Source organism: Gossypium arboreum, chromosome 7 (assembly GCF_025698485.1).
Source record: "Gossypium arboreum isolate Shixiya-1 chromosome 7, ASM2569848v2, whole genome shotgun sequence".
Lineage (NCBI taxonomy): Eukaryota > Viridiplantae > Streptophyta > Magnoliopsida > Malvales > Malvaceae > Gossypium > Gossypium arboreum.
This window is the reverse complement of record NC_069076.1, coordinates 11,991,729-12,010,179: the sequence shown is the minus strand read 5'-3', so window position 1 is coordinate 12,010,179 and position 18,451 is coordinate 11,991,729.

The following is an 18,451-nucleotide window of genomic DNA, read 5'->3' as shown; positions in this document are numbered from 1 at the left end:
GTTATTTAAGTCCCCAAGCTTTTTCCTAATTAAAAACCTATAGCAGTTAAACTTTTACGATTTACTTGAACCTTAATTACTCACAATTTTGGCTAAATTACTTAATTGAATTTCAATTCATCTATACACTAACTCCATAAATATCTATATTTAATATTTACAAACTCAATTTACGAAAACAAGGTTCCAAAACCGTATTTTCTGATACCACTGGAAATTGGGTCGTTACATTAATAAAACATAAATACTTGAATTAGGCCTATGTAGATGTTGTGATTTATACCATGAGTTAAATTTCATGCTTTTTCTCCCAAGCCTTGATGATTTAATGTGATGTGTTGATATTAATCTTCTTTCAAAGGCATCAGTCTAATCTTTCACCTACGTGTTAAACAACAACACATTAAGCTATAATATAGCCTAGTAAGTACTCGTGAATTCAAATCTTACCAATACTTTAATTTATTTAATATTAACAATATGACTATTATAATTTCATGAATATATCAAATTAATCAAGAGGTTATTCAATATTTACAAAATTCACTAATACTTTGATTCACTATTTTCACTTCATGGTTTAACATGAACTATTATTAGAAATCACTTACCATGACTTTTTAGCCCATGCTAGACTTGTTTGGACAAGATGGATACACAGAACATAACACGATACATGGAGCACATAAATGTTGAAAACAAACGTACCAAAGTGTAATATCACGAATATCATGATAATATAAGAGCGCTCAGGTTCCTATAGCATGTCAACTATATCTACAAAGTTCAACACTAGTCTACATGGGCACTAAAATATCATAAAATTTACATTATTTATTTAAGAATGTGATATTTCAGAATTTCAGTACATTTTTGCACTTCTTCAATTTAGTCCTCATTTTCATGATTTAAAGAAAAATGTAAATTTCAATTACAATAATCATGAGATTTTATTCACTAAATTCTTATCCATAATACATCATATATTTCATATTCTCTACATCATTTTCACTTATCAAATAATAACACTTAAAACTTTCACATACTTTTCAAGTTAGTCCTTGTTACCATGTTATTATTCACTAAATGATTTGGCATTCTTAATGGCCACATTAGCCCCAGGCTAAATAGTATCAATTAATGTCAATCAAAGGGCTTATTTGGCGATTTATTAAATTAAGGACTCAATTGGGTGCAAAAATTTCAAAAGGGCTTCATTGATTTTTTTTAAATGTTTGAGGGCTTTTAGTACCATTAACACATATTTTAATAATAAATATATATTGAAATTTATAAATTGATAATAAATATTTTATAGTATAAAATATTAATATTTTAATTATCTAGATATGAAAATCTTTTAAAATCATGGTTTTATTTATCTCTTCCAACTCAAATGTGTCACTATCTATTCTCATATATGTAATCTAATACTTATATTTAAGCATTTTACTAAGTTGGTGTCACCCTTAATCGGGTCATAAACTTAATTATGAAATTACATTAATACCCTTTCTTTTAAATATAATTATAATAATAATTATTATTATGACAATTTTGTCTTTTCTGCTCTCATATCATGATTAAATAAAAGAATTAGAAATTACAAATCCAATTATTGAACATGTTTAATAGTATTAAAATACAAGTTCATTACCTGTTCCTATATTCATTATTGAATAAATTTTAGAAGAAAATATTTTAAACATAAAATATTTAAAATATTTTCACTCACATCATGTATGTGACAAAATCTAGTATCGTACTTTAAATTAAGTTTTAATTAGATATTATTTATCGAAACTCTTTTTTTGGGGGGGAATCGACTTTTTATTTTAAAAAACAAAAATGAAGAATCCACCAATTCTTTTTATTAGGTGTGATCGGATCACCTTGAAACTTAATCATTTTAATAAAAGGCTTAATTTACTAAAATGATAATTTTTGGTCTACAAAATCCAATAAGTGAGTTTGGGGTTTGGTTAGTATGAGGAAGGATTAGCAGAGGAAGGATTAGCACCCTCATAATGCCTAGAATTGGTACCTAGTTGATAACTTGACGTCTTAGCGTCAAAAATTGAGAATTCAAAGAGAATTTAAAATACGATCCCTTCTTTGCATGATGTTATCTAAATTAAAATTTATGGAAAAGACCCTATCTTGAGTTAATCGAGAAGAAAATATCATGCCCCGTAGGTTAGGACACAATGTCTCAAATCCTCGAAAACAAGAATAATCGTCATTTGATTATTACCTAAATCCTATGTTTTCATTTTAAATAGGATATTTAATTATGTCAGTTCTAGGAAGAGGTCATACTCCGTAAGTTAGGAGCACGACTCCTCGAATCCCAAAAATAATGGATATTGCCTTGGTTTTAATTATTTGTTATGCGCTTGCACCGAAAAATGAATGAATGTATGTAGCAATATTTACAATGTACAATGATGACAAAATTATGATATTAACAAAATAACAACATAAATAATGAAATAAAATGACAATTCTATAGTGAATACAATAATAAGAAATAATAATAACAATAAAAAAATTCAATTAATAATACTATATGATAATAATGATACTAATAGTGAAATAATATAAAAAATATAATAATAATAATATAATTACATTCATAAAGTATTAATTTTTGAGCAAATTTTTAAAAATAATATTAATTAGCAACGATAATTACTTAATAGTATTAATGATATTAATAGTATCAATAATTAAAAATAAAGGGACCAAAATAAAATAATTAGGAAATTTGAGGGCAAAAATGCAAATTATACAACTTAAAGGGTGAAAATTTAAAAAACAACAAGTATAGGGACTTAATTAAATGAACAGAGGACTAAATTAAAACTGTGATAAAACTTCAGGTATAAATAAATAAAAATAGAAAATAAAGGGGTTAAATTAAAATACAATAAAAATACAGGGACCAAAAGGACAAATAACCCATTTCTAGTACACATGTCACTCTCCAAAGGGTCAACAGTCTAAGGACCAAAATGAAAACAAGTCAAAATTAAATGGTATAATTTTAAAAAGAAGAAAAACCAAAATTAAGACCACATTGAAAAGCGCCTAAAGGCAGAAGGACTTGGGAAGTAATTTGACCCTTCCATAAAAAACATATGGATCCTAGAGGATCTAGGTCGGGTTATCGGGTCATTTCCAAAACGACTCGTTTTGGGGCTTCTGAAGCCAGGCCAAAACGACGACGTTTCATTAAGCCTATATAAGTTAAAAATATTTTTTAAACAAACCATTCTAAACCTATTTTTTAAAAAAAGTTCCTTTCTCTTTTTCTTTTTTCTCTCAAGCCCTCCTTCAACTGGCAATGAGGCTGTCGCAGCTTTGCCGCGGCCACCGATCATCAGCGACGGTAACTGCCACTTTCAATGGCCAGAAAAATCGAAAAAGTTCCCCCGGGCCCCTTTTGTTATGTAGATCGTGGATCTGGTGATGGATCCTCTAAAAACTAGAAGTTTAACTGGAAGACGATAGACCTTTCAGTTTCTCTTCTCCGATGTGGCTGTCAACGAACCCTAAGGGGTTCGGAGATCTTTCAGAGAGGAGGAGGGCCTCTTAGTGGTGATGAATAGGTAAAATTTAAACTCTTATTTTAATTTCTTATGTTTTTCGAAATAAAAAGTAGAAAAAAAAAGAGATGAAGAACCTTAGTTTTTTTTCTTAACTTTCTTTTTCTTTTGTATTCGATTTTTTCTCTTTTCCCCTGTTACATGTGGTTGTTGTGGCTTTTATAGCCAAATACATTACAAAATATTCATTTTTTGTTTTTTTTGTTGTTTATTCTATTTTCGCGTTCTGTCCTTTGTTTTTGTTTTTTTTTTTTCCTTTTTTTGCAAGTGTCTATGGCAAGGTCAACGACGCTAGGGAGCCACGCTCTACCATTTTGGTGAAAGGAGGGGGTAAACCTCGAGCGGCATGCTTACTAACATGGTAAGGGAGTGGCGTCGAAGCTTTTAAGGTTCTAGGGTTTTCTTTTTTTGTTTGGGTTTTGGGTTATTGGGCTGGTGTATTTGGGCTTTAGATTTTTTGTATTTGGGCTTCTGTAAATGAACTTTGTTATTGTTATTATTTTTTGTTGTTTTGTTTATTGGGCCGGACGAAATTGGGCCTCTACAACTGTCCCTCTTTGCTTATTGTTGTGTAACAGGAAGAGAGCAAAAACCTTAAAAGATGACCAATTTTGTCTGGTCTTGCTAAATCTTGACTTCTTTGGAGATTCTCTTTTTTAAGTAGCCCACTCTTTCAATCCACTAGTTGCTCTACTTCACTGTATCCATTTCGCTACAACTTTAGGAAGGCAAGATTTAGTGTTACAGTTTCATCTTGCTCCATTGCAACTTCAAGGAGATAAAATTTGTTGTTGTGGTTTTAATCTGACCCACTGTAACTTCAAGGGTATAGGATTTGTAGCTTCATCTTGCTCCACTGCAAATTCAGGGAGATAAGATTCACTATGGTAATTTCAATCTAACCCACTGCAACTTTAAGGGTATAGGATTTGTAGCTTCATCTTGCTCCACTGCAACTTCAGAGAGATAAGATTCGTTATGGTAACTTCAATCCGACCCACTGCAACTTTAGGGGTATAGGATTTGTAGCTTCATCTTGCTCCACTGTAACTTTAGAGAGATAACATTCGCTATGGTAACTTCAATCTGACTCACTGCAACTTTAGAGGTATAGGATTTGTAGCTTTATCTTGTTTCACTGCAAGTTCAAGGAGATAAGATTCATTATGGTAGATTCAATCCAACCCACTGCAACTTTAGGGGTATAGGATTTGTAGCTTCATCTTTATCCACTGCAACTTCAGGGAGATAAGACTCGCTATGGTAGATTCAATCTAACCCACCGCAACTTCAGGGGTATAGGATTTGTAGCTTCATCTTGCTCCACTGCAACTTTAGAGAGATAACATTCGCTATGGTAACTTCAATCTGACTCACTGCAACTTTAGAGGTATAGGATTTGTAGCTTTATCTTGCTTCACTGCAAGTTCAAGGAGATAAGATTCATTATGGTAGATTCAATCCAACCCACTGCAACTTTAAAGGTATAGGATTTGTAGCTTCATCTTTATCCACTACAACTTCAGGGAGATAAGACTCGCTATGGTAGATTCAATCTGACCCACCGTAACTTCAGGGGTATAGGATTTGTAGCTTCATTGTAATACCCTGAAAATTTTTACAGTAAGATATTATCCTTGATATAGTAAAATAAGGAAATAAAGTGGCAAAAAGGGAAATTTTGAGTTATGTCAATATTGAGAAGTATATTATCATATATTAATTCAAGAAAGGACTAAATTGTAAAAGTGAGAAAAGTTTTGTTGCACAAGAGTAAATATTCAAAATTTGAGGGGTTAAAGTGTAAATATGAAAAAGTTGAAGGACCAATAGTGTAAATAATTTAAGAGTGGAATGATCTAGAAACTAAGGAAAATGGATGAATTAGGACCAAATTGAATAGATGAAGAACTATGAGGGACTAAATTGCAATTTTACCAAATTAAATGATGACTCAAGGATGGAATTTTAAAAGATAATGAAGGGCAAAATGGTCAATTGGAAGAGAGAGAAATCTAGAAAGTAATAATGATTCTAGAGATATTTTGATATTTTATAATTATTTAATTAGATAAATATTATTTTATTAATATTTTAATAAGATATTTTATTATTATTTTATTAGTATATAAAGAAAGAAAGATGAGAAATTCTCATCCATATTTTCCCATGCACTAACGTGAGAGAAAGAGAGGAAGAAAGAAAGTTTTGCTTTCTTTACAATTTGGTCTTTTTACCAAAAATTCACCATTTTCACCCAAAAATCAAATGAATTTCCATAGCTACCAAGAGACAAAAATGTTAAGGAGAGCATGGGGAGTTAGAATATCAAGTTGGATTCAATAAATAGAAGTTGGAGGAGAGAGAAAACCAAGTTAAAGATTAGTATCAATAGAACAAGGTAAGTATATCAAGATTTCAATATGTTTTTAAGTTTATTATTATTGACAAAGTATGGAAATAATGTTATAGTAGAGTTTTCTTACATAAGGCCCTATGTTTTTGATATGTTAGTGAAGAGAAAATAAGAGAAAGTGATGATAAATGGTGTAGAAAAAGAAAATAAGGGTGTTATAACATGGTAATTAATAGCTTGCACAAAAACAGTTTGGACAGCAGTAGTAGACTAACTTTGAAAAATCACCATAAATTGTAGAAATCGAATTAGAAGATGAAAAAAATATGGAATTAAATCTTATTGAGTCTAGTTTCTCATAGAAGAAATAGTGTAGAAATGGATTTGTAAATTTTGAGATATAATGAATTTTGTGAGACAAGGTCAGAATGAATTCGGGTTCCCCTGTTCTGACTTTGAAAAATTATAAAAAATTGAAGAAAAATAATTAGGGGCTTAATTTATATGTATAAAATTATGAATGAGTCTATTTTTAATAGAAACAAACAAGAACATCATTTAAATCCTGTATGAGGAGATAATTAATTTTTGGTGAAGAAGGGTCAGAACTGTCAGATAGCAGAATAGGGGTAACTTTAAAGAATAAACTGTACTTATTGGCTAAACCAAAAATTCTAAAATTTTTATGGTAAGAATATATATGAGTCTAGATTCAGGGAAAATTATCGGATATTAATTTGGAGTTCTATAGATCCAGATATAAATAATTTAGTGACTATGATGCAGATAGATAGCTTGAATATTCATAAAAGTAAATAATAAAAATTATGGATAATGTTACTTACAAGTGTGTTATCTACATTAAGGATGTGGAATGGAGAGGAGGAGGAGGAAAAATATGTATGAATATTCATCTAGCATGGCTAATTTGCATATTTTAGGCTCAGAGACTAAATTGAATAAAAGTAAAACTTTATGGGCAATTTTGTAAACATGTCAGAAATGACCAAATTGCATGAAATGGATTATTTTATTATTTAAATTACAAAATTGAATGAAATTATTAATTTAGTTCAAGATCGGGGGAAAACATGTTTTAGGGATTAAATTGAAAAGTGTTGAAATTATGAAAAATTCTGATATTTTATAGAATTCATGGATTGTTATCAATATAAATGAGAATAATAGCTGGAAATAAGGATTAAATTGCAAGAATTTTATTTTCCTGACCCTAAAGATGAAATCGTCATTAATTAAAAGTTTAGGGGCAAAATGGTAATTTTGCCTAAAGCATTAATTAAATGCATTAGAATATGAAATGAATGAAAATGATGATCAAATTTATTTATAAAGATCCGGACGACTCAAATATGAGACTTGATCATAGAAAAGAAAAGATATCAGATTAATGAAATTATAAACACAAACAAGCAATGAGGTAAGTTCGTGTAACTTGAATTATATTCTTAAATGCTTGAGATTGTATATTATTGATGTGAATATGATTTGAATGTTCATTGTATGAAAATTAATGAAATATTGATATATTTGATAAAATGGGAAAAATCCTGGTTGAATGAAAGGAAAATTCGATAGATCTTTAAAAAGGAATTGGCGGTAAAAAGGATCTAGCCCGGACGGGTGATCCTATCCTGATATAGCCCTCCCGAAGAATATGTGGAAAATGGATTTAGCCCAGACGGGTCATCCGAATTAGGGTCTGAATTTAGCTGGATGTAATTGGATCCAAGCTCATTAGAGTAATTGTCGTTGTAGGGATTTAGCACGGACCGGTAATCCCGACAATACTCTATGAGTTTATATTCTGAGGATTTAGCCTGGTGGTAATCCCTTTGTAAGGATGAGGTTCAGGGAGTGTGCTCTCGATATGAAATGTGTAAGACCATGGTTGAAAGATACCATGACAACCTGTGTGTAAGACCATGGTTGAAAGATACCATGGCAACCTGATATGAAATGTGTAAGACCATGGTTGAAAGATACCATGGCAACCTGATATGAAATGTGTAAGACCATGGTTGAAAGATACCATGGCAACGTGACATGAAAAGAATAAGACCATGGTTGAAAGATACCATGGCAACATAACAGAAAATGAGTAAGACCATAGTTGAAAGACACTATGGCATCACGTCAAAGATAAATAAGACCGTGGATGGGAGACACTATAACGTCTGTTGAACAATTGATATTCAGGTAAAATGTATCAGATGACGAATGGTTATATGAAATGGTTGTGTGAAATGTTTACAAGAACTGGTCATATGGAAATATATGTACAAAAGCGTTGTATGAAAAAATTATGAAAATGGATAAACAAAATAAGTATAAGTACATGGAATATAATTTATGTTAAGTTTCATATAAGCTATTACCAGAATAAATATACATAAAATATATGGAAATGATGGAGCATAAAATATTGATATAATGAAATGAATGATATATGCTTGTGAAGAAACGGTAAGAGCATGATATGTTTCATGACATGTACATTTATGATTATCTTTGATATGTTGATACAAGGAAATTATGTAAGTTGAGACTATTATTAAACTCAAGTGCGACATGTCGAGAAAAATAGATATATCAATGTTGAATTTATATGAGATATGTGCAAGTATACTAATAATGTTGTTGTTTGATGCTTATACAAGTGCCAAACTGTTGATTGAATGATAATATATTTATTTTATATGATGCATTGAATCGGTAAGTATTTTAATTTTATAAGTGATCTGCAAATGGTAGTAATGCTCCGAAACCCTGTTCTGGCAGCAGATACGGGTTAGGGGTGTTACATTCATCTTGCTCCACTGTAGCTTTAGGGAGATAAGATTCATTATGGTAACTTTAATACAACCCACTACAACTTTAAGGGTATAGGATTTGTAGCTTCAATCCAATCCACTGCAACTTTAGGGAGATAAGATTCACCATTGTAATTTCATTCCGACCCACTGCAACTTCAAAGGTATAGGAATTGTAGCTTCATCTTGCTCCACTACAACTTCAGGGAGATAAGATTTGCCACTGTAGTTTCAATCTGACCCACTACAACTTCAAGGGTATAAGATTTGAGATTTTACTGATCTGTTACATCGCTCTCTAGGGGAACAAGACCTGTAGATTCCATTTCATAGGCCTAAATTTTATGCCAAGCAATTAGGATGTTACGACCGGAATGAATTAAATGTTCCTAACTAGATGTATATGGATGATATGTTTATCAATGTAAAATTTTATTTTCGAGAACGGTCCCCTTTTAAGTGCTTAGGCTGACATTGCTCGTCGCTCGTCAAGGTTCTATCACTTATGTGTTACCATGTACTCTTGTTCAGGTCTGATATCTTTGACAGAAACCAAAAAAGGTAATCACAATTTGGACTATTTGTTCCAAGATCTTTCTAACCTTCAAATTTGGTTAGTTCTAACTAGTGGTCCTGTTTCAGGTCTCTATACTATTTAGAAGTCTTTCAGAATAATATGCAAATATCCTTTTACTTTAATATTTTTAGTCCATTAATCATTATTCCGATGCAAAAAAAGCTTGAAAAATGTCATAAAAATAGACAAGACTGAAATTTATTGAGGGTAAAGTTCTTAATGAAAAGATTAATCAAAGTGTCAAACATTGTTAAAACATAAAGTGAGTAAAAATGAAGCCAAGTGCCCTAGATATCGCAATATGAGCTTCTTTGAGCAAACTTGCTGAGGATCAATCTGAGCCTGATATGTGTTTGGGAGATCTAGAGTACTTTGTCGATGCCCCAAGATGTAAAGTTTCTCCCCCTTGTTACTTTTGAGGGGAAACGACTATTACATGCCTATTCTTCGATCAAAATTTGAGTCGCCCTTTTCGGGTTTTCAACTCAAAACTCATTTGGTCTCAAGACGCCTTTTGCAAGTTTTTGCCTTGGCTTCTCCTTATTCTTTTTTTAAGTGAAATATTTTTTGACTGAATTTGAATTCACGGGATTGGGCAGGTTTTTTCCATCCATCTCAATTAGAATCAACACTCTTCTAGAAAAAGCTTTCTTTACCACATAATATCCTTCCGAATTTGGCATCCATTTTTCTCTGAAGTCCTTTTGTATGAGAATAATCTTTTTCAACACCAGGTCCCCCACATGATATTCTTTGGGGCGAACCTTTTTGTCATAAGCTCGCATCATTCATTTTTGATATATCTGACCATGACGGATAGCTTTTAGCCTCTTCTGTTTGATCAAGTTTAACTAATCATATCGAGATTGGATCTATTATGTTTTATATAACTTCAACTCTGATAAAACTTGGAGAGAAAGAATATCGACTTCAATGGGAAAGATTGTCTCCATTCCATAAACCAATGAGAAAGATGTTGCCTCGGTGGAAGTTCTGACAGATGTTCGATAAGCATAGAAAGCAAATGGTAACTTTTCATGCCAATCTTTATAAGTCTCTGTCATTTTCCCTACGATCTTCTTAATGTTCTTATTGGCTGCCTCCATTGCACCATTCATTTTTGTGCGATATGGTGACAAGTTGTGATGTTTGATCTTGAATTGAATACAGACCTCTGCTATCGTACTATTGCTCAAATTTAATGCATTGTCAGATATAATCCTTTCTGGCATTCCATACTGACATATGATCTCTTTTTTCAAGAATTTTCTAACTGTAGATTTCGTGACATTGGCATAAGAAGCGGCTTCTACCCATTTGGTGAAGTAATCGATTACCACAAAGATAAATCGGTGTCCATTGAAAGCCTTTGGTGAGATCAGCCCAATAATGTCCATGCCTCACATAGAGAAAGGCCATAGAGAAGTCATCACCTGGAGAGGTTAATAAGGTACATGAATTTTGTCCCCATAAATTTGGCATTTATGACACATCTTGGCATAATTAACACAATTCTCTTCCATGGTGGACCAATAGTATCCAAATCTCATAATTTTTCTGGTCATTGTGAAACCATTAGCGTGTGTTCTACAAACACCCTCATGGACTTCTTCTAGGATTTTCTTGGCTTCAACAACATCTATACATCTCAATAACACCTAATAATTTCTTCTTTTGAGTAGGACCTCCCCATCTGGGACATACTCATTGGCCAGCCTTCTTAGAGTCCTTTTATCATTATCGGTTGCCTGCTCAAGTTATTCATGGTTCCTTCCATCTTGTAATATGTCATGGTACCAAGGGTGATCATCCCTTTCTTCTTCCTCAATGTTGTAACAATGGGCTGGGGCCTCATAAATACTCATCTCGATAGATTTTACACCCTCTTGTTTGTTCACTATGACCATGGAGGCTAAGGTAGCCAAGGCACTGGCCATCTAATTTTTATCTCGTAGGAGGTAGCAGAAGGTGATGTCATGAAACTCTCTAATTAACTCGAGAAACAGCTTTCGACAGTCAATAAACTTGAGATCTCTCATCTCTCATTCACCTTTGAGTTGATAGATTACTAGTGCAAAGTCACCATATACTTCCAGCACTTTGATCTTGCATTCTATGGCTATGTAAATACCCATGATACATGTTTTGTATTCCACCATGTTATTTGTACAATCAAAATCGAGTTTACAGGTGAAAAGATAATGAACTTTGTCTAGGGATACCAGGATTGCCCCAATTCAGTTACTTATGACGTTTGAGGCGTTATCAAAATTTAGTTTTCAGGGATATCCTCTTGGAGCACCTTCTTCCGTGGTTGCAAGATACATCAGATCCTCATTTGGAAAATTAAAATCTAAAGGCTCGTAATCCTCTAGAGCTCTACTAGCCAGAAAATTCACTATTGCACTTTTATTTACTACCTTCTGGTTTACATAAATTATGTCAAATTCGGAGAGCAGGATCTTCCATCAAGCCATTCTTCCATTTAATACAGTCAACTCCATCATGAACTGTAGATGGTCCATTTTTGAAATGAGCCAAGTTGTATGATAGAACATATATTATTTTAGCTTCCAGCTTCTCGATTGATGAATATCTTGTCTCACATTCAGTGGACTTCTTGCTGAGGTAATAGATTCTTCTTTCTTTCCTCCCTGATTCGTCATGTTGGCCAAGTACACATTCCATAAAATTTCCAAATATTGCCAATTATAGTATCAGTGATTTACCTGAGCTATGTGGCACCAGCACCGGGGCATTGGACAACTAGAGTTTAACATTGTCAAAGGTCTTCTGGCATTTCTCATCCAACACATATGGATCATGTTTCTTAAAGAGACAGAATTTGAGGTCACATTGCTCGGTTAGTTGTGAAATGAACCGGGTAATGTAATTTAATCTTTCCTGAACTTTCTTTTGGGTACGCGGCAAGGGTAATGTAATGAACCGAAAGTTACAGTATCGAAAATTGAGTCTTGAGTACTGTTTCCGTGAAATTTATTCATGAATATTTATTAGAAATATTTATGAATTATAGTTGAATGGTTATTTAGTGTTTAATTAAGTGAAGTAGCTTGAATTTAGTTTAAAGGGCTAAATTGCATAAGGAATAAAAGTTTAATTATAGATTAAAGAAGTAAAAGGGACTAATCTAGTAATTAGACCCTAAGTGCCATATGTGTGTTAATATTGAATAACGTGTGTAATAGTTGGTATATATGTGTAATAGCTATAAGATATTTTATGTTATAGCTATTACACATGTTAGTTTTATATTTATTATAAGTTAATATTAGTATAATAAGTAAAATTGATAAAATAGAAAAAGAAGATAGAAAGACTAACAGAGAGCAAATGTGAAAGAACGAAGAAAGAAATAAATAAATAAAAAAGGGAATTAAGGCCTTAAAGTTTGATTGGTAAGTTGTTTTAGTATGGATGCCTAATTCAAAGTTCTATATGTATGAGGTTAAAATGAAGAAAAATAGAGAATTTTTAGATATTGATTTAGTTGAATAAATTGAGGTTTTATGGGTTAAATTGATAGAAATTGAAGTTAGAAGTGATTAGTTAAAGGAATTTCTAAGTTAGGTTTAAATAGGGGCTAAGTTGAATAGAGCACAAAATTTATGTTTTATAATGAATTTTATGAGTTAGAAATTGTTAATGAGTTGATTAAAGAGAATATGAATCTTAAGTTAAAGAAAAAAGATTAGTAATGGAAAAAGGATGAAATTGGAATTTTGTAAAAGTTTGGTAGAAAGTGAAAATGTGTTTTATGAATTAATATATTGATGATTTTTAATTGTATGATTGTTAGTAGCAAACGTAGCACCGGATACGTCATCAAAGAAGGGAAAAGAGAAAGTGAACGAAGATATTGATTAAATTCGATAAATAGTGGTTTGCATTTCTATAAACCGAGCTTAATCGTTATTGCTATATTTGATATTTATATTGTATGAAAATGTGAATGAGGTAAGTATTTTTACCATATTGAAATGAATGTGATTTTGAATACCCTATTAACAGTTTTGGGCTAGTCGGATATAGTTGACATGTCATAGGAATTGGAAGTATTGGGATATTCGACATTGAGTCGATGAGACACTATGTGTCGACTCATCGTTAAAGTTTTGGATTTGTTCCGATGAAGTACTTTGTGTACTATAATGTTAAAGTTCGGATTTATTCGATGAAGCACTATGTGCTTATCCCGGAGTGTGGGTTGGATCCGTATCCGTCAATGTCCGAGTTATGTTAATAAGGGTAAATAAAGTAAAGGTTATTAAAGTCTTGATTGATATTGAATAATAGCAATAATGTGTTTGAATTACCATGTTTTAAAGTTGATTAAGCTATTGTTTATAGAAATACCACTGAGAGTATTCTCAGCGTACGGTTTGTTTCGCTTGCAGCTAGGTCTGAAAGTATAAGGACTCAGCATACAAGCCGATCCCAAAACTCAAATTGGTGAAGTTTCTATCTTTTTGAAAAATGGCATTGTACCTAGGATGTCTTTTGGTCATTTTGAAAGTATCTAAGTTGTTAAGTGATATTTTGGTATGTTTTGTAAATGTTACCAAAACCTTAAGTATGGTATGTTTTGATAAGTTAGTGAAGAGTAATAAGAGGAAGTGTTGGTAAATATTGTAGAGAGAAGAAATGAAGATGTTATAAACTTAGCTATCAACATTTTATACTAAAACAGATTTGGACAGTAACGGTAGTCCAACTTTAAAAATATACCAAAAATAGTATAAAGTGAATTAGATAATGAATAGAATTTGTAATTGAAGCTTAATGAATCTATTTTTATATGGAAGAAATAAAATAGGTAAAAGAGTTGTATTTTATGAGCTATTTACGTTTTGGTGAAATAGGGTTAGAACAATTTTTGGATTCCCTGTTCTGACTTTAGAAATTCACCATAAATTGTGTATTAAGAATTAGGACTCAAACTTTACTTGTATGGATTCCTTATTGAGTCTGTTTTTAATTGAAACAAATGGCATAGTCATTGGATTTCTGCACAGGAAGAAATTTGATTCGTAGTGTACAAGGGTCAGAGTAGCCGAACCCTAAAATAGGGGAGACTTTTTCTAATAGATTGTACTAATTGGCCTGAGAAAAAATTCTATAAAAAAATTAGTAAGTAGATATATGAGTCTAGTTTCAGGGAAAATTTATGGAATTATATTTTGAGTTTCGTAACTCGAGATATGATTTTTTTAGCGACCGTGACGCAGATGGATAGTTTACTACGAAAACTGTTTAAGTGCTAAGATAAGTTTTGTAATGTCTCCTGCTCGACTCTGGCGACGGTCTCGGGTAAGGGGACGTTACAGGTAATTCCTATATGGCATTGACTTTATCTAGGTCAATTTCAATCCATTTCTTGCTGACTATAAATCCCAGCAATTTGCCCAATATGACCCCGAAAGTGCATTTTATTAGATTCAGTTTTAATGGGAATTTCCTCAACCTCAAGAACAATTTCCTCAAGATTTTGACATGCTCTTTTTCTGTTCGGGATTTTGCAATCATATCATCGACATAAACCTCAATTTCTTTGTGCATCATATCATGAAAAAAGTTAGCATAGCTCTTTGATATATTGCTCCCGCATTTTTCAGTCTAAATGGCATCACAAAATGTTCCCCACATTGTTACGAATGTGGTCTTCTCCATGTCTTCAATATGCATCTTTATCTGGTTATATTCAGAGAAACCATCCATGAAGGAGAACAATGTATGACATGTCATGTTCTCCATTAAGATATTGATATGGGGCAATGGGAAATTGTCCTTTGGGTTGGCCTTGTTTAAATCTCGATAATCGACACATATTCGCACTTTTCCATCTTTTTTAAGGACAGAGACTATATTGGCTACCCACTCTGAATATTTGACTACTTATAGGAAACCAGCATCAAATTGACCTCTTCTTTTATTTTTAATAGTACGTCAGGCCTCATCCTTCGAAGTTTCTACTAAACCGACTTGTATTCTTCCTTTATGAAAAGCCGGTGTACCACAATATCAGTATTTAGACCAGACATGTCTTGATATGACCATGCGAAGACATCTTTAAGTTATTGGAGTAACTCAACGAGGTCTCGCCTTGTCTCTACAGTGATACAAGTTTCGGTTTTCATTTCTTTCTTTTCTTGTTCATCCCCTAAGCTCACAACTTCTACTGAATCTTTGTGAGGTAGGATTTGTTTCTCATCTTGCTCTACCACCCTTAACAAATCAGGAGACAAGTTACAATTTTGAAAAGTACTAAGGTTCCTCTAGACACATATCCTACTTGAAATGAGACTCTGAGTTACAGCGGCGTCGGTCATATCATTGATATTCAGAGACATATTATAAGAATAAAAGTAGACCCAAGGAACAAATGAATTTAAGAATGGTTAAATGTGCGATATGAGTATGAGAAAAAAGAGGGGAAAAAAAGTAGAATATTTGCCAAGTGGGACATAAAAATGCATTGTTTTCATTGAAATAAAGATAATGGACACGCGCATTTTCACAAAAAGATCCTTATTACTCTCAAGCTTAGAGCAACAAGTGTGTTCTGAACATTACTCTAAAATAGTCCTAAATACTATAGGGATCTCCTCTACAGTCCAGCTGTTCAGAACACTTTCTGGGATATAGAGACGAATTTTTTATAGGTTGCCTTGCTAAGTTCCCTCTTCTGAATCCTCAATGTCTTTAAAGAATTCTAATTCTTTATTGTCCATCAAGCTCTGTAATAGAGTTCTGAACTTGACGCATTTTTGGATTTCATGAAATTTATTGTATGTAATGAAATGTAATGTTAACTAATGGAAAAGATGCATGCAAAAAGGCACTGATTCTAGTTCAATTCCATTAGACAACTTTACTAGAAAACGAGTTTCTTTACATAAAACGGATACTTCCACTTTATCAAGAAACCCTTTTTCCATGACAAACTCTCTATTTAGCAATTGAACACAAATCAACACCTTTCCTCTAAGATGAAAATACAATTCAACCACAACCAAAACGAAACAAAACATTTCAGTATATTTTGTAGAAAGATTGAATACAAAGCAAAGAATACAATTAAAATGTCTCTTCTTTGTAATCTATTCAGGTAACCGCTAAAAGTTTGACATGGTTCTTCTTAGGGTTGGCTCTTAGGGTTTATTACATACGTTTTGGTTTTGAAATAAAGGTACCTAAACCGGTAAATTCCTTGATCCTCACCCATTATAGGCTTATACAGACAGAGTTCAGTTCAGAGGAATACATTTCCCTATGTCTGTGAAGAGGTGAAGACCTCATGAAGACATAGGTATGGATGTATCCCAAAAGTGATCCACTATCTTATGCGGAGGTGAAGACCTCACGAAGGAATAACTTCTCACTCCTACTTAATAAGGCTAGAATGGAATGATTATGCCATGCAATATGTGAAAACATAAAGAGAAACTCTTGAACCAATAAAACAAATGTATTAGATCGCTATGTAACCTGAGATAACAAAGACATTATTTATCACCAAAATAAAATATGAAGGATGAAAAAGTAATTAACTCACGGCTCAACTCTCTTATTCGGTCCCTAGTGGAGTCGCCAAGTTGTCGAAACTCTTTTTTTTGGAAATTGACTTTTTATTTTAAAAAATGAAAATGGAGCCACCACCAATCATGTTTATTAGATGTAATCGAATCATCTTGAAACTTAATCATTTTAATAAAAAGTTAAATTTACTAAAACGATAATTTTTGGTCTACAAAATTCAAGAAGTGGGTTCGGGATTCGGTTACGTATGAGGAAAGATTAGCACCCTCATAATGCCAAGAATTGGTACCTAGTTGATTATTTGATGTCTTAGCATCGAAAATTGAGAATTCAAAGAGAATTTAAAATACGATCCCCTCTTTGCATGATGTTATTTGATTAAGGCTAACTAAATTAAATTTTATGGAAAAAGGCCTTATTTTGAGTTAATCGAGAAGAAAAGATCATGCCCTATAAGTTAGGACATGATGTCTCGAATCCTCGAAAACAAGAATAATCGTCATTTGATTATTACCTAAATCCTATGTTTTCATTTTAAATAGGATATTCGATTACTTCGGTTCTAGGAAAAGGCCATACTCCGTAAGTTAGGAGCACGACTCCTTGAATCCCAAAAATAATGAACATTGCCTCGGTTTTAATTATTTTTTTATGTGCTTGCACCGAAAAACGGATGAATGTATGTAGTAATATTTACAAAATTATGATATTAACAAAATAAAAACATAAATAGTTAAATAAAATGACAATTCTATAGTGAATACAATAATAAGAAATAATAATAACAATAAAAATATTCAATTAATAATACTATATGATAATAATAATACTAATAGTGAAATAATATAAAATGTATAATAATAATAATAATAATATAATTACATTCATAAAATATTGATTTTTGAGCAAATTTTAACAAAAATAATATTAATTAGCAACGATAATTACTTAATAGTGTTAATAGTATCAATAATTAAAAATAAAGGGCCAAGGGAAAAATGCAAATTATACAACTTAAAGGGTGAAAATTAAAAAAAAGTACAGGGACTTAATTAAGTGAACAAAGGACTAAATTGAAACTATGATAAAACTTCAGGTACAAATAAATAAAAATAAAAAATAAAAGGTTAAATTAAAATACAATAAAAATGTAGGGACCAAAAGGATAAATAACCCATTTCCAGTACATGTGTCACTCCCCAAAAGGTCAACAGTTTGAGGACCAAAACGAAAGCAAGTCAAAATTAAATGGTATAATTTTAAAAAGAAGAAAAACCAAAATTAGGACCACATTGAAAAGCGCCTAAAGGCGGAAGGACTTGGGAAGCAATTTGACCCTTCCTTCAAAAACACGCGGATCCTAGAGGATCTAGGTCGGGTTATCGGGTCATGCCCAAAACAACGTCGTTATGGGGCTTCTGAAGCCAGGCCAAAATGACTACGTTTCATTAAGCCTATATATGTTAAAAATATTTTTTTTAAAATCATGCTAAACCTATTTTTAAAAAAAAGTTCCTTT